Raw genomic sequence first — 26,380 nt, 5'->3', positions numbered from 1 at the left:
ATATGCAGAGCCGTTGGCATAATAGAGGAAATCGCCAACTCCTTATGCAATGCTTGTTTAGCAGGTGGTCTTTTAATTGGAGATGTTTTACAACCACGTTTCTGCGACCTTACAAAAATACAGCACGAGATCTAAAATATTTTCGTAGTCTAGTACACCCCTCCCTCAGCTAACAGGATATGCCCCTCTACAAACTCTTCATACGCTGAGTCCTACAGGTGTTCTGTGATCAGAGGGATCCCTGGAGAAACCACTATTAGCGCTAATTTGCTTTATTTATTTTCTTTGCTGTCGCTGTTTCATCTGCATTGCACATTTGTGACAGCCGAGCGTATCAGGTAAATTCATAATTAGACTCTAAAGGAAAATGAACGAAAGACTCTGTCTCATGCCAAGGAGCACATGCTCCGAGCTGGCTCTGTAAGCATTTCCTTATTAAAACACATGGCTGTGCCGTTTGGTGTACTGCGCCAACAGCAAAACCTAGAACAGCTTGCTAGAGTTTATATTGGGTTCTGCAGATTCAGATTTATGAAGTTCTGGGAGCAGGCAGGAACATCAGAATATGAATCCTTGTAGTCTAACTTCGTTCTTCTTTTTATGAATTGAAAGAGAAATGAAAGATAAACAGACGTGGGAGATGAAAGGGATGACTTTAAAAGAAATAAGACGTGGAATGGCTGGGAGGGTCCAGGAAATCGGGTCCCCCTCCCGGACCTCCCGGAATGTGGCCAGTCTCATGCGACCCCCCCCCCCCCCTCTTCCTCAGCAAGGGGGTCAGAGGGAGCAAATGATGCGAATCGCGTCTTTGTAGCCCTGCACCCGCTGTGCAATGCCTGAAATACCGGCATTGCATGGCAGGGGCGTGGCCATGATGACTCAATTGTGCTGACCACGCCCCCACTCCAGATGATCCATTGGCTGCCCCATCCTTATCCCGCCCCATCAGCGGCCACGTCCCCCCGGCTCACTGAACTGGCTGCACAGAGAGGGCAGCCAGAAAGTAGGCAACCCTGCGTGGGGGAGATGTATCAAACCTTGGAGGGAGATAAAACGTCATTTATCTAGCACAGTCCTTAAAACAGCATGATTTGGGCCACTTCTACACTTGTTACTTATCCAACATAGGGCCTTTTGCTGCTTAGGGAGCGGGTTAACATCACCCGTCTGAACGTGCCCCCCCCTCCCCCGATGCCATATCCCCGCGGTTCTCAGCGATGGAATGTGAACACAAACACATCCCCTGGCATCCAGCTGAAGGGGAGAGAAATCATTCGATGAGAACAGTCAGTCTAAACCAATTTTTCTTCCTGTTGGTGTTCGCCGAAGACGGGCGGTCGCTGACATCATTTGAATTCGTATCGCAACGATTGATCCTGAATCATCCCCATAATCACATTTTAGTTTTTTTAATTATAGCGTTCTGGGATATTTGATATATAGGCCACAGACTGATATTGTGGGAGGAAAGAGGAATGTATACCTCCCAACTACCCAATTTATGACTGAGAGTCCTGATTTGTTGGCACCATCATTCTGCCCAAACTCTCTCCTGATTGGGCAGGAATGTCAAGAGACTTAGCTACTCCTCTGTGATGCATGTGACATTTGGCAGGTCGGTGAATGTAGTTGTGAATACCTTTCCCCTGCTACCGCTGTTGTATAGTTGTATGAGTGTATGGGCAGGGAGGTAGACCATAAGCTCAGTCTGGAGGCCTCCATACATCAGTGGGGGATTGTCACAATTTCCAGATGGCCGTTAAAAGTCTTGGGTGCCCATGTACTACTGGATCGCATATACAATGCAATCTGATTGGAATTTACCTCCCAGGATCACACTGCAACATGCAATCCTTTCTCCTGTATATATCTCCCTGCAGATGCCGGGACAGGGGCCAAGTGCCGGGGTTTTGCGCATGAACGTTTAACACTGACTCCCGGTAGACCGCACTGCCCAGCCTGCAGTGCGGTCAGTAGCCCATAGACTCTCGCCATCTCAGAATGGCGGTAGCCCAGGGGTCCCACTGCGATGCTGCCTGATATTGATACATCGAGCAGCATCGCATCCCCCATTGTTTTCTATGCGGGGCAGTAAAAGGGCGCAGACATGCAAGAGACAGGTAACAAAATGGTAGGGAGACATCCGAGGAGAGGCACGATGAGCAAGGATTTCGAAGAAGAGGATGAATGGTCACCTAGTAACTCAAATCTAGTATATGAACACAGGATCTGCCAGGAAGATTGGGCATTTAACCCTTGCCAAATAGCTACAACTACGCCAGGAAGTTTTTAATGTCATCTTGCTGTAAATCTATTGAAATCCAGACATTGTGGCCATTTGGCAAAATCAATTGACCATTGCCATCTGGTGGTGAAACTGGAGTACTGCATCCATGAGGAAAAAGTATGAAGGCGGTGTGACCATTAAAGGGTTAAAGTGGCCCGGGAAAAATTTCCAAAAAAAGTGACCCTTTTACATGCCCACATTGCCAATCAGCCACCTTCTAACACCCAGTGGCAAACGCAGGATTTTGAGAAGGGGGTTTCCAGAGGGGCGGAGCAAAGCACGGAGATGGACACTTAGGTGACCCAGTATATGCCGGGTCAGTTAAAGTATTATAGATAGACCAAATGTACTGTTTATAAATAATAATATTAATAATAATATATATATATATATATATATATATATATATATATATATATATATATATATATATATATATATACATACACACACACACACACACACACACACACACACACACACATATATATATACACACACAGGGGCGTCAACAGCAGTGTAGACCTCTGGGCATAGCAATGTATTGGGGCACCTACTGATCCTCCAGCGGTAGGGGTGGGGGAAGCTTTGATGTCCCACGGGTGGTAGGGGGTATTATATCATCCGCTCAGCATGTAGGGCCTGGATCAGTAATTTCCACTAATTACCCCTTTACTGTACAGATGGGAGATGGGGTGGAAGAAGGGGGCATTGGGCTGAATGAAGGGGCCCTGATACATAACTTCCAGGGTGGTAGAGGATGTTTAATACGCAGAGGAGGGGTGTATATTGGAGTGGGCTTATTATTCACAATTTTCTGGTGGGAGGACAGCTTGCTTGACTGCAGATATCTCCAGTTCCCAGAAATAGATTTCTTAGATTTTAATGGCATTAAAAACTAGAGAATCCCACCTACCAAATGGTACTGGGGACTAGGGGAACAGAGTTCAGGAGGCAGAGCAATCTACCAACGAGTATATAAAACTACATACCAGGTGTGTGGAGCTGGAGCAGTAACCAGCTGCTGAAAGGCTGATGTCTCTGGTTCTGGGAACAGGAGAGACAAGCTACTAGTGTCCATCAAAGGGGAAGAGTCCTAGCTTTTGGAATCTACCCTCAGAAAAACTCTAAGTCAGACAGACCCTGAAATATCTGACTAGGAAGAGCGATCACCAGGCTTGGATGGGGACCAGTGCTTTGAAGTCAGATATCTCCGGTTCCCAAGGGCCGATTTTTAAAATTCTTGTACCCATGGAAAGAGGGGACCCTCAGCTATCAGCCTGGGGGGGTTTCTGGGTACTCAGAAACCCCCCCTGCGTGCGCTACTGAACAACCCCCCCCCCCCCCCCACAAACACACCCACACCACCAGTCTGTCATCCTCCAGCCTCTCCTGGACAAAGGCAGTCCCACAAGCAGTGCAAGCCCAATCTACCCTGTGTCTTTTATTGGCAATCCACCCCTGGATAATGCTATCACATGACTTAACATTAGCGCGGGTCCCTGGGCAAAATAATTCACTGGGCCCCACACCTTTTATGAGGCCTGAGAGAATTCAGCCAATCGGTGTCTGGCCAGTCTTTTCAATATGTTTTCAAATTCAACAGCGCTTCCCGCCCCCCGCCGCCTAGATAGCGCTACAAGCACCCAGCCGCCTCTGCCCGGATCCCCACTGCCTGGATGCGGGGTCTGGGTAGCGGCATCCAGGCAGCGGAGATCCGGGCAAGCGGCGACTGGGTGCTTGTAGTGATATTTGCCAGGTGGCAGGGCGGGAAGCGCTGCTGATTTTGAAAATACTAGCTGGACGCTGATTGGCTGAATTCTCTCAGCCAATCAGTGTCCGGCCAGTCTTTTAAAAATCAGCAGCGCTTCCTTCCCGCCGCTTCCAGCCGCCGCTGCCCGCCACCTGCCCCCGCAGCCGCTCCCCAGGGCTGTGCCATCTTCCCCATTGGGGTAGGCAAATAGAATCCTTGGGCCTCTGGGCAACTGCCCATTAAGCCCAATGGGAAAGATGGCACTGCCTCACTTAGCTTTATCAAGCCATAAGGATGGAGAGGGTTCTTGTGGATCCCATTTGGATCTTGTTGAACCATTTCTCACTGCGGCTGAGTGGCTGGAGCTTGGTAATGTAATAGCATAAGTTCTGGTGTCCCAGCAATAGCACTGTGAAAAAATATTCCGATGGCTGCGACACATGGTAATGAGAACTGTTCATTTTCATGGCTGCCCTGTATTTTTATATAAATAGGCCCTATATAATATAGCTCAGATGCTGCTAAGAGAAAATGACTGTTATGTGACAGAAAGGCTTTTTCTACTCTGCAGTCTATGGTAAGGACGGTTCATTAATATAATGCAGATGGTGAGCGATGTGTGGTCGCAGTACAGTTATTAAACATCTCAGGGATTTATGTTCTACATGGGTCCAAGGACAAATTCTTTAAAAGCAAATTCTGTTTGTGCATAATTCCTTGGAGGCACTGTAAAGTCAGTAGCATGAAGCTGTACCTATTCTCTTTGCTAACAAAATACTCATATATAGCAACACACAAGCTTCTGGGTCAAAGGCCATGTGAGGTGAAAGGGCACAAGTGGTAGGAAATGGGATTTAACGTGGGATTTAACCTACTTTTGTGCAGTAAATTTTCTTAAAACAATACATTTCTATGACAAGTCCATAACTTGCCCTTGGGCCGTCGGGAGGGGGGGGGGGGGGGGGTGGGGGTGCTACAGACAGTAGCGGGGGAAGGGGGTTGGGAGTTTTGGCTTATATTGTGTGGCATAATGTGAATTTCATCTCATTTCATGTGGCGTCATGTAATATTCGGCTCATAGTTTGTGGCATATTATGAATTTTGGCTAATGTATGGCATTATGGCCCTTATTCTGAATCGTGCGGTACGGCCCGCGTGCGGCCGTACCGCCGAAGTTTTCAGTCTGCACATGCGCAGAGGTCAATCTGCGCATGTGCAGCCCAATTCGCCGCAGACGTAGTTCGTCCGCCGCAAAGGGGGCGTATAGGGGCGTGAGGGGCTTCATACCCTCATTTCCCTATGCATACGCCCCGCGTTTCATGGGCGTTCCCATGCAAACGCGGGGCGTATGCATGCTAATGAGGGTATGACGCCAGTGATGGGGGCGGGAAGCTGACGTCGCCGGATGTCAGCTCTCAGCCCCCATACAAGCTATCACACGGACGATTGTCCGTGTGGTCTCAGCTTGCGGGACCTGGTGGGGCGTGCGGCCCTGCCTTCGATGGTCGCCGACCATCGAATGCAGGGGGCAGCTCCCACCATGGTGGAGGCGTACGCCCCACCATTTTCTTGCGGATCGCCAGCCGTCCGTGTACGGACGGCCGTGGCGATCCGTATCGTGGGCGGGGATTGGTTTGTGCGGCCGGAGCACCGTGTGCGGCTCCGGCCGCACAGATCTGAATAAGGGCCAATGTGAATTTTGTCTCATTCCTTGTGGCATTATGTGATATTCGACTCATAGTTTGTGGCATAATGTGAATTTTGGCTCATGTTGTGTGGCATAATGTGAATTTCATCTAATTCGTTTGGCATTATGTGATATTTGGCTCATAGTTTGTGGCATGATGGGAATGTTGATTCATATTGTGTGGCATAATGTGAATTTTGGCTCATTCAATGTGGCGTAATGTTAATTTTGTCTCATTCCATGTGGCATAATGTGAATTTTGGTTCATTCCGTGTGGCATAATGTGAATTTTGGCTCATTCCGTGTGGCATAATGTGAATTTTGGCTCATTCCGTGTGGCATAATGTGAATTTTGGCTCATTCCATGTGGCATAATGTGAATTTTGGCTAATTCCGTGTGGCATAATGTGAATTTTGGCTCATTCTGTGTGGCATAATGTGAATTTTGGCTCATTCAGTGTGGCATAATGTGAATTTTTTTGCTCATTCCGTGTGGCATAATGGAATGAGCCAAAATTCACATGTGGCATAATGTGAATTTTGGTTCGTTCAGTGTAGCATAATGTGAATGTTGGCTCATTCCGTGTGTCATAATGTGTAAGAGGCGTTTAGCAGTAGAACGGGAAAATTTTGTGAACAGGCGGAGACGCAGGTAGATCACCGGCAAGTGTAAAACAAGTACATCTCAGGTTACAGAATCGGCAGTCGTGACAAACAGGCGGTATTTTATACGCTACTATCCACTAGGGCATTGAGGGAGAATATAATAGTGTCCGAAGCATGGTGAGTGTAGCGAGCCATTCGAGAGGATGTGGTACACTGACACGATGTCTATGTCATTCGGCACCAAATATTGTGTCGATCTTTTTGACTGTCTTTTTCCAATAGTAGAAGTAAAGTACTAGATGATGTGCCCTGTTTGACCTAATGCTTGTGTCAACCTTCCGATACTGTTGACCTTAGGCCTGTCGACTTATTCCCTGTTGACCTTTAGTGTGTTGACCTTTATATTGTCAATTAGCGAGGGAATCCATTGGAAAAGTAATACAAGGGCTGTAATGACATGATTAAGCTAGGGCTGATGGTGTTTATAGTCAGCACTATGCAGATCAACCTGTGGTAGGGGGTGGGCCCTCATTGTTAGTTAGCCTATCAGAAGCTAGGTGGGAGTGTAGTTAGCTTGGGGTGTATAAAGCTCATCTGATTATGACCAGTTCCTTTTTAAGATTCATCGGAAACCCACTCCCCCTCCCTGATTATTATTTTTTTTATAACTTTTTGAATTAATTTCAATTAGACACTTGGCACGAAGGCACTGTTAAACAAGGGCATAGGGCAAAAGTGGTCATTGTGGGGGGTCCGGCCCTTTATAAGGACGGCTGGTGAGGTTTGCCCTTGTGGGGGAGCAATGGTCATCTCTATCCGAGAAGTCCACACTATGCCTAGAGTAAAGAGTGAGGGACCTTCTCAGTCCCCTTTTCCCCTTTTCCCTACCCAAAGATACAGGTTATGGCTGTTGCCAGATGGGGCATTTAAGTCGCCACCATTTTAAGTTGGGGCGTTCCAGTAGCCGCCATTTTGTCTCACAGCGCCTTCCTTGCCAACCCTTACCAACAGGGTCATTCCATCTTAAAAAATATTTAATGACCTTTAAAATAAGCAGTTGTTGTGCGTGTCATTATTTGTAGTTGATAAGCTAGGTTAAAATTGTGGTTGTTTAATTTACAATAAAGCAATAGACGCCTTAAAGGATACAAACGTTAAATAATTGTGCACCCAAGAAAGCAGACATTGGGGTTCAAAGTTTTGGGGCACAAACAATGTTACGTTTTTGGTCCCCACTGACTGATTCAGCTCCACGGACTTAGGCGCCGGGTAACGGCCACTTATGCGCAGTAAGGGCCTCTGTCAAACACGGAAGCAAAGTGAGATTATTGCACTGAAAAATAATAATGTTTTAATGTCTACTAATTCAGTCTGATTTACGTTCATAATCTTGAACCGTTCTTTATAATATCTAGCGGTAAAAAATGCGTTCTTTACAGAACAAATGTATTTTCTGTCTCCGATTGTCTAAAACCTTTAAAAGATCCTTGAACGTGTGGAGTTGTTATTCCGCTAGATCTCCGATTATTTCTGCTCTTTGTTACCATAAGAGGAAAGGAACATTCTCGCTCTCTAATTCATGTGTCACATTTGTACATTTTCTTGTTTTATTACACTGGTATTTTGTGTATAACAATGCGCTTTTCCATATAAAATACGCCTGTACACAACGTGCCAAAACCAAGACAGATGGATTCACCGATAGGGCTGATTTATTGTCTTGTGGAAAATTAACAAACCGGTTTCCAAGAAGGGCAGAAAGCCCTTTAATCTTTTCCCAGAGTGCAGTGTAAGCCTGTGTATACGTTAATATTCATCTGTTTAGATCTGTTATCTGTGTGTGTGTATGTTCCAGTCTGCGGCTCCCTCTGTCCTCAGGTAACTTTTCTTGGGGAGGACACAGCGCTGGATTTGCATTTGTAGTGTGCATTGCATGGACCACAAAAATGACTTAATGCACTTTAAATGAAAATGAACTGTTGCTGACTTGCCCCAATTTAAGCATTTTGACAGTGAGTTAAAGGGCTGAGTTTACAATATAATCTCACTGGGCAACCCTCAGTACTGAAACTAGGACCGGTGCTGCCGCAAGCACTTTCTGACCGTCACAGTCACCATTAAGGTGGCCAATGGCGGGATCCCAGGATTTTGCCCCAAAATTGCTTGGATTTCAATCCCGGGATTGGAAATTCCAATCTCGGCATTTCAGGATTAGACTTGCACACTGCCTGTTCTCCTAGTTGCCCAACCCGCCCGACTCCAGGAAGCACCCGTCCGGCTCCTGGACGCACCCAGCCATGAAATGTAAATATGTGGGGTGAACGGGGCAGTTTTTCTATTAGGGAAGCCAATCCCAGGATTCCGGGACTGAACATTTTTCTATCACGAATTCCAGGATTTAAAAAAAATGCCCCGGGATTGGCATCCCTAGTCACCACCACCCAACTGCTCTTGCTTTTGACCAGCAAGGTGCTGAACTGATTGTAAAGAGAATGGGCATTGATGATGCTACTTTATTGGGAAAGCCAGGTAGATGTGGTGAGTCTTCATCACTGAAATGAGCCTGTCACGGATTTGGTCATTCCATTTTACCTGGCTCATCATATTGCTCTGTTCAGTTTGTGGTTCCTATCCGGAACCACTGACTGTTACCCAGTGGCTGACAGCTACATCTCTGCTGTTCTGCTCACGGTGACTTCGCCATCACTTCCAGCTAACCCGCCGCCAACCGGCTTCTGGAGTCTCCACTGCCTAGATTCTTCTTTACCTCGAGTAAACCTATCACCAAGTCACCGTCTACCTGTTTATTTGAGTTTCCTGCCAAGTAGACAATTATTAGTTTTCGTTGTACACCAAGTAGGCCTCTTTAAGTTCCAGTTCCTGTCATTGCCAATGAGGCACATTTATGTTGTTCTGGCGTTCCCAGATTTAATATATCCCAGAGACATTCCGGCATCCCCGGATCCTGTTGTATTCAAGCCATTCCGACATCTCCGGATTCTGCTGCACTTACGGTAGCTCCAGTGACTATCAGTTCCAGTGCATGGAGTCTGCAAGTAGTCTATACTTATTCCTTGTCTCAGGACTTTCCACTAGCCATCACAGCCCACCACGGTTATGACAAGAACCGTCAATCGTGACAGAGCCACTGCCACGGCACATCTGTCATGGATGGGTGTCACTTCTTCACGGGAATTCCCGCCAGTCGCTTGGCAATGTGGATGCCGGGCAACCACTCCTGCACCTAGTGTTTGGTCAGTGAATAATCTGCCCAATAAGTGTATTATCTGCTAACCTAAAGCTAATGCCTTGCCCAGCTCGATTCCTAGCCTTGTTCCTACTTTCTTGGCCTCTGGTATATCCATTATACCATGCCTGAAAATCCATCCATCTGCATCATGCCATCATTCCACATATTAGCACATTCCTGCCTTGGCATGTGGGTGCAACCTAGTCCTGGGATACATACAGATGACCGGTGGTGGGATGCCAGCATTCAGAATAGTGACACCGGCATCCCAATGGAGAGAATCCCAACATGGGTCAGGTAAGTATACTTATCCCCCCCTGCCCCCACACCCTAACCCTGCAGCCTAAACATAAACTTCATGGGCTCCGCATCCCAACCCTCCCCACTCTAACACCTGTACCCTGCTGCCTAAACCCCTGCCCAACAGCTCAACCCCCATTCTAAGTGCTTAACCCTCCCTCCCTGCAGTCTAACCCCACGTTCAGCACCCCGGCAGCCGGGATTCCGGTGCCTCATTGATGTCAGGATTCTGGTGTCGGTATTGTGAACAAGCCATCTCCACCGCAGAGATGTTGAACGCAATCCCTAGTCCTGACCATGGTCCTCCTGTTCAGTCAGAAATTACTATACTACATCACTCCAGATTCTGGTCCTGTGGTCCATCCAATTCCCCTACTGCTGGAGGTTTAAGGCCTGGTGGCCGGGTGCCGGACGGGAACCCAACAGGCATTTACCCGTAAACATCGCGCGATGCACATCGGGGGCGCCGCTATAATACACAATACCCCATAATGCCTATTAAAAATTATGCTACATAAGTGCTGCTTACCTACATCTTCATTGCCAGGGGTTCCATGCTTGTTGCCATGTGGGATTACATGCTCATTGCCAAGGGGGAATACATGCTCGTGGTAACTGGGGGACAGCCGCCGCTGGGCAAAAATGACAGCCGGGTAGAGAGCAGGGGGCTGCCTGGCTGTATTTAGAGCACTGCATGTTCTTTAACAGCAGAAAATGCAGGGACTTACCCGGGAATATGGTCCTAGGATCATGCAGGGACATTCCCGGACTAGCCCCTTTTACACCAACCTAGTCCCTGCATTTTCTGGTGTGAGGGGGAGAGAAAACTACCCCCGTCCCCTTTAAACAACCAGCTATATCTTTGGAACCAACTGACCAACTGGCCGTTTGGTTCCAGAGAAATCTGTCCTCAAACAACATGAACAGCCATGAAATTACATTTCAGAAATGAAAAAAAAAATTGGTTTACCCGCACTATCTCTAGAACCAATGAACCCATATGGACCAGGTATCAGATTGAAGGCCCAGCTATTTGGGTTCGACTCAGATCAACCTCGAGCTTCTGTGATGCCGGAGGGGGAACTGGCAGCCGTTGGAACCGGGTGGAGGTCGGAATTAGCGGGTCCCATGTTATCCTATGGGGAAAACGTTCCATGTTTGCCTGGCGGTATCTCCGGTTCCCGGGGGGCTAGCGGCGCGGGGCTGGGCTCGTTGGAAAGCCCTGGCCCTCAGCTACAAAATGGGCCTATGTGGAGAGTGGGCCTGGAGCTGTAGCTCCATCAGGTCCATTGTTAATCCGGCCCTGCCTATACCACATCCCTGGCGGCCACCTTAGTACCGGTGTGGAAACCAAACACTAAGGGAACAGAGGGTGGCTGTTATCAGTGGAAGCCCCTCATACTGGCTGTAGGGGTTTTGCACGAGTGTGCTGGAATTCCCTAAAAATCACATGCAGTACATAATGTTTGATGTATCAATGAGTATTACATACACAAAGAGTTTTAAAACTCATTGGGGCAGATGTATCATAGCAGCGCTTATCGCGCCGCTATGATACTTCCTGCTTCGCCTCAATAGCGAGGCGAAGCAGGAAGGGACATCGACAAGATGTATTAACATCTTGTGTGCCGAAGCGGGGGAGCGTTAACTCCCCCCCTCCGGCGATGTCCCTTTCTGGAGATAGCGCATCAGTTAATAGTGATGCGCTATCTCCTGTCCCCCGGCCGGCCGCACTGGGCATGCGCGGGATCTCGCTGTTCACGCGAGATCCCCAGCGCAGCCCAGACCTAACAGCAGGGACAGCTCTGTCCCTGCTGTTTAGATAGGGCTTCGCCAGCCTGATGCTGGCGAAGCCAAAGCAGGCTTCGTGCGGAACGGTCAGCGATGCTGACCGTTCATACATTCGGCCTGCTATCATTTTGATAGCAGCGCCGATATGGACAGGGGCGCATAGCGCCCCTGTCCTTTACCGCATCTCACCTGCTTCATACATGGGGGAGAAGCGGTATCAGTGCACATAACGTGCGCTGATACCCCTTCTCCCCCATAACGACCCTTCATACATCTGCCCCATTGTGTATAATAAATGGTGGTCCAGTCAATCAGCTCATAACTGTCATTTTTGTAACACATGGCAGTTGGGAGCTGATTGGCTGGAGCACCATTCATCATACACAACAAGTTTTAAAAACTCATTGTGTTAAAGGTCATGTATTAATATAGAGAATAGGAGATATTCCAGCCACTAGCCCCCATAGAAGCCACCCCCATAGAAAGCTAAGGGGATGCTATTTAACGAAATCCAAGAAGCATAGCTTTTAGGAGGTTATTTATCAAAGCAGGGAGAGATAAAATACCAGCCAATAAGCTTCTGCCTTACAAATTACAGGCTGTATCTGAAGAATGAGTTACGAGTTAATTGGTTGCTTTTTAAAAACTATTTTCAAGCTTTGATAAATACCCCCTGTGATAAGTGTTGCATATTGTAATGATATTTACAATGCAAGAACAGTTCATGAACATAATTGGTTAGTATAAAATGTTAACATAGAAATATATATTGGAACCACCATCTAGTCTGCCCATTTTTGTATCCATTTATTTTATCCTTTATTATTTTCTTTACTTATTTTAGATGCCGCTACCTAAAGTACTAGTAAAGTGAATTGTGGTTGTAGCACATATTAGAATGAATTGGAATGCATTTAAGCCAGACCTATATGAATATTCCAACTCACTTGGCACTTTGCCAAGTGAAATTTTGGCAGCCATTTTGGAGCGGTCTGTGAGGGAACCACAACATGGCCAAAATTATAGGCTTTTGTTCCCATATATTTTTTTGATGGTTTAGTGATTACAACACTTACTTATGAACCATATAATTTCTGGGCCTTTATTAATTTCTGCAACTCTCCTTGTTTTATTTGGCTAGCAGAGAGTGTGGCTGTCTGTCAAACATGGCTGCTGTGATGTACTGCGTGTTACCATGGTGATAGAAGCTATTGTCTAGAACTCAAATGTACCCTGGAAAATCTCAAATTTTAGAACCACTTAATGTGCAAAAGGGAAAATGCTCTCTGCTGTCACCACTTTTTCCTGGTGTGAAGTACAATTGTACATTTATTTTAACAAGCATACACAGCTTCAGACCCTGTGGTGTTATTTTTTATTTTTTTCTTATAAATTGGACTCTAAATTCATCATTCTGCATATCCATTCTGTAATTATTAGAGAAAAAGCACAAGGTTTTTTTTTTTATTATTATGATCGTTGCTTTCATTTAGTGTTGGATACAAACACCACGAGCAATATGTAATTGCCCATGTTTAAAGCGGCAATCATTTACAAGGCAAAACGGACCTGGTTTCGCATTGTAAATGGTCGCCGCTTTAAAAATGCAGAGCAGACTCGCAGAAATTCCTGAAATGCCTGCAACCTAGCAGCCTATTACATATTGGGTGTGGTTCTGGTTGTCTCGCTTAGCTGCGATAAAAACATTCTTTTGCAGCTTGCGTGCGTGGGTGAAGTCATTCGATGATCGCCGACCACAAAATCAAAGAGTCACTGTCTTAAGGAATATGTTGCCGCAGAATGCACTTTATTAAACATCCAAAGGCACCAGGGAGTCCCCTGAGATAATTCTCATCAGATACCATTGCGTATCCTTGAGGGAATTATGGAGTTTTGTTCTGATTTCCAAAGAGAGTATTGTTATATAGCTCTCCCAAGTGTCAAAGAGTTTTTTAGTGTATCGTTCCTTGCTCAGTAAACATTCGATCCACTCCATGTTAAAAACATGGAATAACTTTGTCCTGAATAACTGTAAGGAAGGGGGGGTAGCGTCGATCCATGTCTGCAGAATGGCCTTATGCGCAACCGCACTAACCATTACCAAGAGTCTCTTGCTCCCCCTAGTCATTCTTTGATCCTCCGGCAGTATGCCGAAAATAGCCCAATGGTCTGTAAAAGGTACATAGTTCACTAAGTGGTCTTGCGCAAACTTCCTAACCGTCAGCCAAAATAATTTGATTATAGGACACTTCCAAAAGTAATGGTACAGATTTGCCTCATCGGTCTGACACCTCGGACAATTTGCCGAGGGGGTCATCCCAGCAAGGAATTGCCTATGGGGAGAAAAGTATGCTTTATGAAATATGTTGAGGAACCTCTCCTGGTATTGGATTGCGGGCAGTAGCCTTCTAGAGCGCAACAGTGCCTTGGACAACTGTGTACAAGTCAAGTCTGGCATTATTTGAGTCCAGGCTTTCATGCCTGCGGTGATGGTATCGTGGTCTATAATCTGCCGTAGGAAGTTATAGTGTATAGATATGGCCTTACGGTCGGCCACCCCAGATAAGAGCATCATGTCCAGAGTGTTCGCCCAGTCCGTCTCTGAGAAGTTGCGCGTCACCTCTAAGGCGTAGTGTTTAGCCTGCATGTATGCCAGAGGGTGTCTGCCCAATGTTGGGTAGGCCTCCGATGCCTTGTCATATGGCATTGGCTTTTTCAAGTCCCAGTCAATCAGGGCTCTGACGGAGTTCAAACCCTCGGCACGAAGACTCCCAAATGGTTGGCCGGCCTCCCCGTGTTGAAATTCTAAATTGTGCAGGAAAGGTAGGAAGAGAGATTTATGGGCGTTCAGGTGTAGCCTGTGTCTAAGAATGTGCCATAATCTGCGGGTTGACCACAGCAAGGGGTTCATTCGAATCTGTTCATCCACCTCCCCATCATGAATGTGCAGGAAGCTCACCAAACCACCGCCAGCTAGGAATTCCCCTTCTATTTGTGTGTTAGCATATACTTCACTCCCGTGCAGCCAATCCCTTATAAAACGAAGTATGGAGGAATGGTTATAATGTAAGATATTGGGGAAGTTTATTCCCCCATTGAAAGCTAGCTGCTACAATTTATAAAGCCCAATGCGGGGACGTTTTAAGCCCCAGATAAATTTCCGAAAATGTGAGTCTAGCAAGCGTAACTCGCTTTGTGTCAACAGTAGTGGTAGGGCTTGGAGTAGATACAACCAGCGGGGGAAGGTTACCATCTTGATAAGGTTAGCCCTACCCATATATGAGAGTTTTAAATGTTTCCACCCCTCCAGTTCCCTAGCAGTTAACTGAATAGCTTCTGAGATATTTATTCTGTATAGGTTTGCGCCGCGCTTTGGGAGATGTATCCCCAAGTAATCCAATGAAGCCTTTTCCCATTTAATCGGGAGTCCCCCACCCCAGGGGGAGTATGTACCCGGGGGTGTAAATACAACCCCGAAGATTTGGAGGCATTGATTGTATATCCAGAGATTTCTCAGTACTCCTCCAGCTTGCTCAGTATCTTTCCCAGGGATTGTTCTGGGTTGCCTTTATAATAGGACATCGTCCGCGAAAGCTGAGAGCTTTAGTTCTGAATTACCTATCTTAACGCCTTTGAATTCCGTCCAGTCTTGTAAGACACAAACAGTGGGTCTATGCATAAATTAAATAATAGGGGAGAGAGTGGGCAGCCCTGGCGCGTACCTCTGAACATCTGGATACTTGTTCCCTTACAACCATTGATTAATAGGGAGGTGGATGGTTGAGTATAGAAATATCTGATTAAGTCCACAAAAGCCTGATCGAATTCCCTTCTTTCTAAGACCTTATAGAGATGGTGCAAAGCCACGGAGTCAAATGCTTTGTTTGTGTCTAGGCTCAGTAACATGCTGTGGGACGAGCGTTTATGGGACTCTGCCATCACTGCCGCGATAGCCATCCGGATGGCCCTCACCGAATGACGGCCTCGGATGAAGCCCGTCTGGTGGGTGGTAAACAAATCACTGGCTATCGATTGCAACCTGTTAGCTATTATTTTCGTTAGGATTTTAAAGTCTACATTTAGTAGAGAGATTGGGCGGTGTGAGTCCGCCAGTGTTAGGTCCTTGCCCGGTTTTGGGATAAGTGTGGTGTATGCCTCTGAGAATGATGGAAAAGGGGGTTTAAATTTAAGAATATTGTTATATAGTTCCAATAATGTGGGGGTCAGTTCTGTTTCTAATAATTTGTAATAGCTTCCAGAGAAGCCATCTGGGCCCGGTGATTTGTGAGATTGGGCGCTATTCAACCTATATAGTCCAAATCGAATAGAAAGTGACCCTGAATCAAACAGTGTTAGTCACTATTCTGGCAGTCCCGGTCCCCACAGTATACTGATATGATGGTACAACGGAGATTAATATTTCTATCTAATAAATGTGACACTACAATTTACTTAATGGTAATAAATATCAGGCATTGCCTCTATCATTTCCTTCTCCACGATTCTGTAAAATGAGTAGAAAGGAGGGAACATTACTCAGATAACACTTTTCATGGTGTCATCCTAATTTTCGAGTTCCATTGAGGAATATTTTCAGACGTATGTCTGATTCATCGGTTATACAATTTACGGATCTCAGCTTTTGGAAGCAGTTCTAAACCTACAGTATGATCTTGAGAGGAACAGATCATGAATATTACAAGGGAGTCGGAAACGTTTGTCCGGGTGAAAGGCTTCTTGTTGGGAAATCCAGCTTCCCCGGCATTCACCACAACACAACTTGTTTTCTTTGGAATGACTCTCGGAGCCGGAGCACTTTGATCAAACAGTGATGAAAGAGAAAATCCCGGGATGAAAAGTACTAGTTTAGTCCTCGTGAACTTAAAGCACTTTTATGTATTTACCACGTTCTTTAGATTAATCATGTACATAAAGAGCCCGTATTGTCAGAGACTGGTGCCTTTAAGAACGTTTATTTTTCTTGTAAAAAAAAAAAAACATTTTTTTTTACTTTCTTTTTACTTTTAACTATTAACCTCAAGCGCAGCTTGTGTTTGTTGTCCAGGAACTCAAATTCCAAATCCAGTATTCAAATTCCAGCGCTCGGCCGATAAATGGAACAAGCAAATAACTGAAAGGTGTCATGGCCCGAGTATTAAAACAGGTTTATTTACCTCATAAGTGTCTGGCAAGGCTGTCAGGGCATTCCAAAGCATGCTTCTATCAGTGCTGTGTGCGCTCAGTCCGCCGAGCAATGATCCAGCAGTCTACCAGCGCTGCAGTCCCTGCGGTTGGTCACCACTCCATGCCTGAATGTCTCCGGTGGCTTTTACGCCGCCGCCATTGCCATAGGCCGCAGTCCATGTGCTGTACAAACAGCATTTCCTGCCTTTCCTGAACATGGGAGCAGCCATGTTCTTCCTGGTCACATGTTCCATCCTTGTCAATCTTGTGAGATTCTCAGCAGTGCTAATTGCCCAGCCAATCACCTTCCTGCTGCTTCTATAAAGGTGCTGGGTAAGTGAGGCCAACTGCCAATGCTACCGATCAGATGTGCTCTGTCTCTCTGTTTCTAAGCTGCTTCCAGGTGCCTTACTTCTGAGGGTGCAGCTTGCCTGTCTACATAATTGTTCTGCCATCTATACTTAACATCGGGGTTCCACCATCGATATCCAGCTCAATAGGTGTTCCACCATTGATACCCACCATCGGTGTTCTACCATCGATATCCAACTCCATCGGTGTTCCATCATCGGTGTTCCACCATCGATGCCAACATTGGTGCATCATCCAGTGGCGTAATTTGCTCCCTTCCTTCAAAAATGATTTCTGGCGCTTTGGAGGTGCTGGGCACCTTGTCTCCCTGTAAGGCCTGGTGGCACCGGAGTTGGGGAAGACCTAATCTGGCTATTATAGGTGAAGTTTTAGCTCTGCAGGTGCACATAATCTCTGGAGGGATTAACAGAGTCAGGGTTGGGATTGTGGCCTCTCCTTACCGGTAACCTCTTGCTTGGGATTCTCTTATAACAACTTGTACCTGTGGCCGACTGACCTTTTGGTGGACCTGGTTTTTCAAATATTATTATATGACTATACAAGCACACTGTACAATAGAGTGGTTCTTTAAGTAAGGTACTAACTATTAATATATATTGTAATTTTTTTGCGGTTTCAGGGGCCTTTACTGATCTTATTAGTCAGGAACTGAAGTCACGTCACGAGACATCGCTGCTGGAATAAGCAGGGCCGGGAAATCAGCCATGCGCAAAACTCTAGGGCTTAATTGTAGCCTAGTCAGAAACTTCTAAGTTGAGCTAAAAGTTTGGTTACAGCAGCATTTAAACTTGGATAAAAAGAATAAAGAGTACCTATATAGAGTGATGAACTGGCCAATTAAAGGTGGAACCTAACCCAGGGTTGCCTACTTTTAAAGTCTCCTCTCTGGGAGAAGCCCAGAGAGGAGACTGTCAACAGCCCTTCGAGGACGGGGCCTGATGTAGATGTCATCAAGCTCTGCCCCCCACTACTGCAAATCCTGCAATTCGCAGGTCTTTCAGAAGGGGGCAGGGCTAAATGATGCTATTTGCATCTTTAGCCACACCCCCAAACGAGGCAAATCGCGTTTTCTTACTGCTGTGGCCAGTGAGATTCGAGGGGTGACGCCAGGTTGACGGGAGGGGGGCCCGATTTCGGGAGAAGGCAACCCTGACCTAACCTGCAGAAGTGCTTAATGTGCAAAATCTAGAAAGGGCCCTCCTCCCACCATTGTCACTACAATGCCTCTTAGGGATACAGAAGAGAAGAGTGAGAGAGGGAGATGGGTGGTCAGGAGGGAGAGGGATTCATGAGAACAGAGAGAACTAGAGAAAGAGAGGATGGAGAGAGTGGGTGTCAGAGAGAGATAGAGAAGGAGGATAAATATGAGAGAAGAGGAGAGAGACAGGTGAGAGAAAAAGAGAGGGGGGGTGGCTGAGAGAAAAATATGAGTGGGGAGGGGGGGCTGGGGGAGAGAGTGCATAGTACAGCATGCCGCCTCTTCCAACCTCCATAGTGACCGCTGCGGTCAGGAGGTATGGGCTTTCCAAGTGTTGTAAATTGGTCTGAATGAAATGAAAAGACCTGGGATATTTGTCAAGGGCGCATTTACACTGAGCCCTGACCCTGGTCGACCCGGCAATATCCCGGGAAATTAGTTTGGTGTAAAAGGGATAGCACTGTGAGTCTTTAGATTAGTAGTACTAGCTCCGCAGCATCATTCCTGTATAGAGTCTGATAGAATCAGATTTTTTTTTTTTTAAATTTTTCTAGTCACTCTGTTCATTAAGCTCCGTGGGAAAGTTCACATTGGTTCTCTACAAATAATTCTAGAAGCCGCTAACTTCATCAGTCATATATACAAACGAAACCGCAAACCGCCACTTCCCAAGTCAGCACTAAGCCAAACTAAAGTCATATCGTGGCTGATTCTGAGTTGGGACTAATGCAAAAGAAAAAGCAAGTTATTTTGGTGTGCCAATAAATGTATTATTTTTGCATGCTGGGGATAGAACTCCCTCGCTTGATCTACTTATTGGCCAGAGCAGAGAGAGAACGTCACCCATCATGCTCTCTTCTCTGGCTGCTGCTCTGTACAGGCTTATGTAGAGCATGGATGCGGGCGGTCCTGGAGCGCTAATTGTACCTGCATAGGGGATATATGGCATCCTACCCCTTGGCCCAGTCTGCCACTGCCCCCAGCACTCCATAATGGCATCTCTGACCTTTGAGAGAGGCTTCAGCGACTTGCATAGTCACCGAGCTATTTGCAAGCATTGGGGCAGGCCGGGGCCTGGGCGTACCCACAAAAACTCTGGGTGCAGCCAGGAAAACGCTGGGCGTCCCATGCGAATGCAGGTGAACCGATGCCTGCCACCGCCCGACCCGAGTAAATACTGTCTGCTTTTGCATGCAGCCCATAAATACTAGGCAGCTTTATTTTTAACCTGCAGTGCAGATTTGAGCTTTGACACCGCCTCTCACATCTACATATTTCTGCTGGGGGTAGTTATTGTAAGTTAACCATCGATAGTACCATTGATAGTTAACCTTGATGGTATAAAACCATCTGCAGGGGAACCATCAATGACTTCAAACGCTGATGGCCTTTCCTGATGTTCCAATCACATTTTGTTTCACTAATCGACCTTATGCTTGTGAATTCTCTAATGAGGAATCTAAGCTAAATTAGGCCCAAAGATGGAAATGATGGTGAAGATCAAGAAGACTTGGTCACATACATCATTTTTTAAAGAATACAGTATATCATCCAAAACATGGCCACCAGCAGCATGTATATATAAAGGAGGGGGGGGGGGGGATCAACTGCTCTTCTCCATTTCATATCTGTGATGGGTGCAAGGTGCACAGTACACCCACACCCTGCACCAATATACATGTACTTGCTTATCCACCATCTACTTGTGGCGGCCATTTTCATGGTGATTTGCACAAGAGCAGTAGAAAAGTCTCTGGGACCAAGGTGCCCAAATCACACCTAATCGCATGGTTGCAAATTCGGACAGTGACCAATCATCGAAACAATGTGCATGGTCCGTAATACACATGTGCAAGGCCATCCTGCGATGAAGTTCTGCAACTTTTTCTATATGCATGCCATTCGCAACGTGATTGGCAGGGACTAGGCGTCTGGGGGTTGAAACCGGCCTTTGGCGGGAGTGCTAAGAGAAAAACAGGCGTGCCTAGTAAAATGCTGGGAATGTCCTGGAAAACGCTAGGTGTGCCTGAGCGTTTTATGAGAGGGTGTGTGACGTTAGCTGCACCCAGATATGCTTTCTTGGACATATTCGCACAGCTGCGAATTGATGTGCAGCTGTACACATACATATGTCATGTTTCCGGAGACCTGCCTGTAGGTAGTAGGCTCTGGCACAAGGTCAGAGTCTGCTGCACTGCCAGAGAGAGATGTCCCAGGCTGCCATCTTAAAAACTTTGATTCCTCCAACAAAATGGCTGTTATTACTGTGACATAGGGCCTTATTCTAGTTCACTCTTTCTGACAAAATCCTTCTTAGATGGACAAAACCATGTGCACTGCAGGGGGGCAGATGTTACTTGTGCAGAGAGAGAGAATTAGATTTGGGTGGGGTTTTACTTCAAAGTGAGATCTATATTGCAGTGTAAAAATAAAGCAGCCAGTATGTACCCTGCACAGAAACAAAATAACTCACCCAAATCTAATTCTCTCTGCACATGTTACATCTGCCCCCCCTGCAGTGCACATGGTTTTGTCCATCTAAGAAGGATTTTGTCAGAAAGAGTGAACTAGAATAAGGCCTTAGGTGTACAATGTGTTCTCCCGGGTGAAGTTTCTTTTTAATAAACTACTCTGAAAAAGTGCTGTATTAAAAAAAAAAAAACACCCTAGCACCAGCTTCTTACGCTAAAGAGCGATAACAAAAATAGATTTCTTTCTGTCTAAGTGAAGAATTTGAAATGCGTTTCTTGATGATGAGAAAGCACTAAGTGGGTGTGCTAATAATTGTATTTTAAATTAGCAGTACAATGAATACCAGTCCATAGCAACAGTGTAACCATGGCCAGGATTCAATGCTGCGCCTGCCTAGTTATTATGAGAAAGCTTCGCTGCACATTATCAGAACACTGCAGATCTGCCCCCAAGATTTATTCCGCTAATGAAGAAGGTTTTACAGAAAAAGTTAAGAAATGACTGAGGAGAGATGAGCGACGGGGAGTAATAGGCCGTGGGGCTTAGGTGCTAATTTCCCGAGGTGCAATCCTCTCCATTTACATTTGTGTCGACTTGATAATCTATAGATAGTGCTGGCACGCTAAAATAATTACGCCAGGGTTGCCGGCTTAATGACGGGGGCTTTAGCGTGCCGTCATTAAGTCAGGCCCCATGAAGGAAAGTGACCCAGTTTGCCGATCTCCGCGGAGGGGGCGGGGCTAAATGACGCGGTTATGAATCCGGGAGGGTTGCCCACCTTTCCGGGGAAGGGCGGGAGGGTGTCCAATTTTTGGGACCCTCCCGGCCATTCATGGAGGGTAGGCAACCCTGAATTACGCCCAAATTCCATTAAAAGGTGTTTTGCCAAATGTAAATATTTTGTGGAACAGATCTGAAAACTTTGCCACGTTGCCCTGGGATTCACAGCAGGGTATGGCCGCTCCGCTACACCCTTGGCCATGCCCCCGGCAACGGGGCCTAAGAATCTCCTGGCGACTCAGCTCAGACCTATAGCCAGGTTAGCGACATACTGAGCACCACGGATGGTGTAAGCAGATGTGGCCGGACTTTTGTGTCCCTGGATCTACTTTTAGTTCACGTATTTAGCGGAGATCTACCATTGTCAATGGGCCTGATTCAGAGGTGGCCCATATACTAGGGTGACCAACTCATCCCTTTAATCCGGGACACATATTAATTACACGGGTTCTGTGGCTGGTTTTCACCTGGATTTAAACTGCCACACCCAAGACTCCATTTCACCTGGTTTTAAACTGCCACAGAACCTGTGTAATTAATATGTGTCCCGGATTAAAGGGATGAGTTGGTCACCCTACCATATACTGATATTTGCTTAGTTGAGAAATTTTGCTTTGCTATTCCACATCTCCCAACTTTTGGTCCTGCCGGCTCGGGACACACGCACGGCGCCCGAAAAGGGGGCGTGGCCTATGTAAATTCTAACTGTATCGCTAAAATTGGGACAGTTAAGAGTTGTGGCTTACCATACACCCATTATATATAGGCCACTGTATCGTTAGTGATATACCTTTTATTACCAAAGGTGAGAGGAAGCATTTGATGTTGTGCGACCATCGAATGATTTATTTCCCGTTCTGCCACATGTGAGGGGCTGTGTTAAGGAACACATCGCCTCGCATGCTAGCGATAGGATTCAAGCGGTCGGGGGAGGGGGGCGGATGTTCGGCTGGGCGGCGTTTAACTGTTCGCTAGGCTGCTAACATATGTCTGAATCAGGCCCAAAGTCTGTATCACTGGAACCATTACCACAGCCCGCAGTTATCACATCACTCCTGAGGTGTCAGCAATCCGCGTGGGCTTCATACCTATATTCTATACAATTCAGAATCTCTTAGATTCTCTAAGCTTCAAAAGTGATCAAATGGAGAGTGATAAACAGCCAGCCAATCAGCTCTTGCCTGACATTTTTCAAACACAATCTGTCACATGGCAGGTAGGAGCTGATTGGCTAGCTGTTTATCACTCTCCATTTTATCACTTTTGAAGCTTAGAGAATCTAGCCCTATGAGTTTAACATCTTCCAAATGTGACACAGAATAATACAGTTTTTTTTTCCTTTCGGTCAGATATGTAATTTATTGTCTGTGACTGGAACCTCGTCTGATATTTTCCCTTCAGCTCACTTTAAAATGGTGTAAAGGAGCAATGTGGATAAATACAGTGAGACCATATTCCTTATTCTGTAAGAACTATTTCTGCGGTGTGAATCCTGTTAGTCGCCTCTCATTTTACCCTTGTATGTCCTGTTGTCATGTATTGCTGATTGCACAATGTAACCTACACATACCTCCCAGCTTTGCATACCAGCAAGAAGGGATAGGCGCGTGCGACCAGAAATAGGGGGCGTGGCTTAGCAGTAAGGGGGCATGGCCTATAAATCGCATCGTTCCCATGAGGCCACGCCCACATTTTTGCTGCTGTGGGGGCCTGACCAGTGACTCTGTATGCTGCTGGCCAGCCCCTAGCCTCTCTACGCATGCGCACAGCGTCTATTCACCAGGTGTTAGGGGGGACTCCCAATTGCCCCCACCGCGGGACACTGCCAACCCCGGGTGGGATGCAGGGAACGTCAAAAACCGGGACGTTCCCGCGGGACAGTTGGGAGGTATGTCCTACATAGTGCACCCAAGATGGCTGCCTCCCTGTGACTGGTTCTGATGATTTAACAGTGATCCCTCCTAATCCCATTGTGTGTAGGAGGAATAATCCTTGGAATTGATAACACAAAAAGTCTGTCACACCTTTGTATTTTATTCATTGTTTCTGTATTCTCTGAAAATCTAAACTTCTGTATGATGTTCATGTTATCTGCAACGTGTCTTGTTCCGAATTGGAGAAAATACTGTAGAAATATAATTCTTCTTCTTCGTCTTCTTCTTCTTTTTCTTCTTCTATCTCTTCCTCCTTTGTTAAATCTTCTTTTTACTAATTAGTATTTTATTCTTATTACTACTATTATTATTATTATTACATATTACTCAGAGGCATTGATCCATTATCATCATTACTCCATAAGCCCCTCCCATTTGTATGGTCACCTCAGTGATCAGGGTGCAAGCCTACTCCATAAGCCCCTCCCATTTGTATGGTCACCTCAGTGATCAGGGTGTAAGCCTACTCCATAAGCCCCTCCCATTTGTATGGTCACCTCAGTGATCAGGGTGTAAGCCTACTCCATAAGCCCCTCATATTTGTATGGTCACCTCAGTGATCAGGGTGTAAGCCTACTCCATAAGCCCCTCCAATTTGTATGGTCTCCTCAGTGTTCAGGGTGTAAACCTGCAGATGTCACACCTGTCCCTATACTCTAAGCTGACCCTTCATCCTCTCAGCCTCCCCCATCCCTGTGTTACTTTCCATCACCACCTCTGCTCCCATTTACCCCACCAGCCCTCACTGCGGCCTGGTCACCTTAAAGAGCATTTATTATTACAAATAAAGACAAATTCACACAAAATGTAATAAAAAAAGAATTCAAACTTTTATTTTAAGTAAAATGTATATATATTATTTTTTACTCTGCATTATAACACTGGGAATTCTGGAACAAGATTGTTCCAGAACCCTTACACACTTGTCCTATAAAAGGAACAAGATGGCGGAAGCCTCATGACTCATAAGGAGTCATCCATCAGCACTCAGGAGAGGAAAAACCCCTGTGGGGGAAACCTCTGGGGACCCATGGCTGACGGACTGCCAGTCCCTCTAGGCATTAAGAGACTTTGCAGTTTGCCCAAACCACCCCACTAACCATGTATAACCCGTCATCCCTTCTGTCACCCCAAATCTGCATTTTGACCTTTTATGTGGTGAAGAACGCACCTGATGGCGCCGAAAAGAGGGGGGGGGGGGCACGCGCATGTCCACAGTGGGAGATAAAATGAGAGAGATAGATAGTGATATGAAAGTGGGTAGGAGAGAGAGAGGAAGAGTGTAGAGAAAGAGGGGATGAAGGGGCGGGAGGGGGGGGGGAGAGAGTGAACCCTAGCACTGGGTATTAGGACTCCATGTAAGAAACAGCCAGAACCCCTTTAGGACTCGTCACTGGTGCTATAAGGGGTTAGGGCTGCAATGATATATATATAGGACAGCTCTAACTCTGTTTCCTATGTCCCCACTGGGTCTGAGCTTTATGCACATACACAGACGGCCGTCATGTATGTGCATTAGTCAGTAACCCATTGCCAGCAGCATTAGGCTGCCAGCAACACAGCAGAGGATGCAGCGAAGGAGGGGACACCGCTGATCCTCGCCGGAAAGATACTGTATGTGATGGTAAATACCAGCGGCATATTCCTGCGTATCACCCTGATACTAACACAATATGCTGCCAGAATTTAGTATCACTCTTACATGGAGCCCAAACTATGATAAAGCTATAACAACAGTATCAGATAATAACAAAGTAATGGCTAAAGCACAATATACATCTCTCACACTCCTGCACATTAATAAGCAGGGATCCGAATGGGGGACTTGATGCAGCACAGAACACCTTAGTGCCTTGTGACACGTCCTAACCGCTCCATACAGGGTTTATCCAGCGCCATCCAGACACCGCCCTTAGGTGTCCCAGTCACAGCCCTAGTGGCTGCTAGGTACGGTTCTGCCTCCCTAGGTGTGAGATTCTGTTTTTATCCAATACTGTCCTGTCGGTCAGGTGATCAGTCATATATTACAGTAGTCACGCTCCGAGTCTGCCGCCGCATCTGCCCTTATCTCTGTCCAGTCACTAACCTTATGTGAGTATGTCCTCCTGCTGGTGAGCTGCGCACTGCCCGAGTCCTGTGAGGTGAATGAGTGAGACAGCATCAGTACAGCCCTGATTATGACCTCACAGACCCCACCTGACTGGCCAGGGCTGGCTATTTGTGGTTTGAGGCCCTTTATGACATCACAGCTTCTGTTGTTTTTTACATGACTGACCTAAGGGAAATTTGATTTTTTTCACTCCATATTTAAAATACTACATTCACATGAGAATCTTATTTATTATGTTATTGCAGGATTTCCCTATGAATCTTTGGTTATGTGAGGTTTTATATGAACACAATTTTCACTGTAGTTACATTGTCCCAGGATCTACTTTTAGTTCACGTATTTAGCGGAGATCTACCATTGTCAATGGGCCTGATTCAGAGGTGGCCCATATACTGATATTTGCTCAGTTGAGATATTCTGTTGCCATTTCACATGCATGAAAGTGCAGGAAAACCCTTACTGCGGATGCGTAATCCTTACTGTATGATAGCGGTCACAGTTGCACATGGCATTGCCAAGGCCGGATTAACAATGGAGCTGATGGAGCTACAGCTCCAGGCCCATTCTCCAAATAGGCCCGTTCTGTAGCTGAGGGCCAGAGCTTTCCAACGAGCCCAGCCCCGTGTCGGTAGCCCCCCGGGAACCGGAGATACCGA

At 46.3% G+C, this 26,380-nt stretch overlaps 2 long non-coding RNA genes across 2 annotated transcripts in view; one reads left to right on the top strand and one right to left on the bottom strand.

The window, feature by feature from the left end:
* LOC146073941 (uncharacterized) overlaps positions 1 to 26,380 on the top strand; it is a 66,358-nt gene that overhangs the window by 24,793 nt on the left and 15,185 nt on the right. The window lies entirely within an intron of this gene.
* Positions 24,423 to 26,380, bottom strand: part of LOC146073940 (uncharacterized) — a 227,882-nt gene continuing 225,924 nt past the window's right edge. Inside the window, exon 2 of the long non-coding RNA XR_014473344.1 lies at positions 24,423 to 25,748. This is a non-coding gene — a long non-coding RNA (uncharacterized LOC146073940). The remainder of the gene's footprint in view (positions 25,749 to 26,380) is intronic.

Source organism: Crinia signifera, chromosome 4, assembly GCF_055691185.1.
Source record: "Crinia signifera chromosome 4, ASM5569118v1, whole genome shotgun sequence".
NCBI classification, from domain to species: domain Eukaryota; kingdom Metazoa; phylum Chordata; class Amphibia; order Anura; family Myobatrachidae; genus Crinia; species Crinia signifera.
Note: the sequence above shows the minus strand (reverse complement) of the source record. Positions and strands in the feature narration are given on the sequence as shown.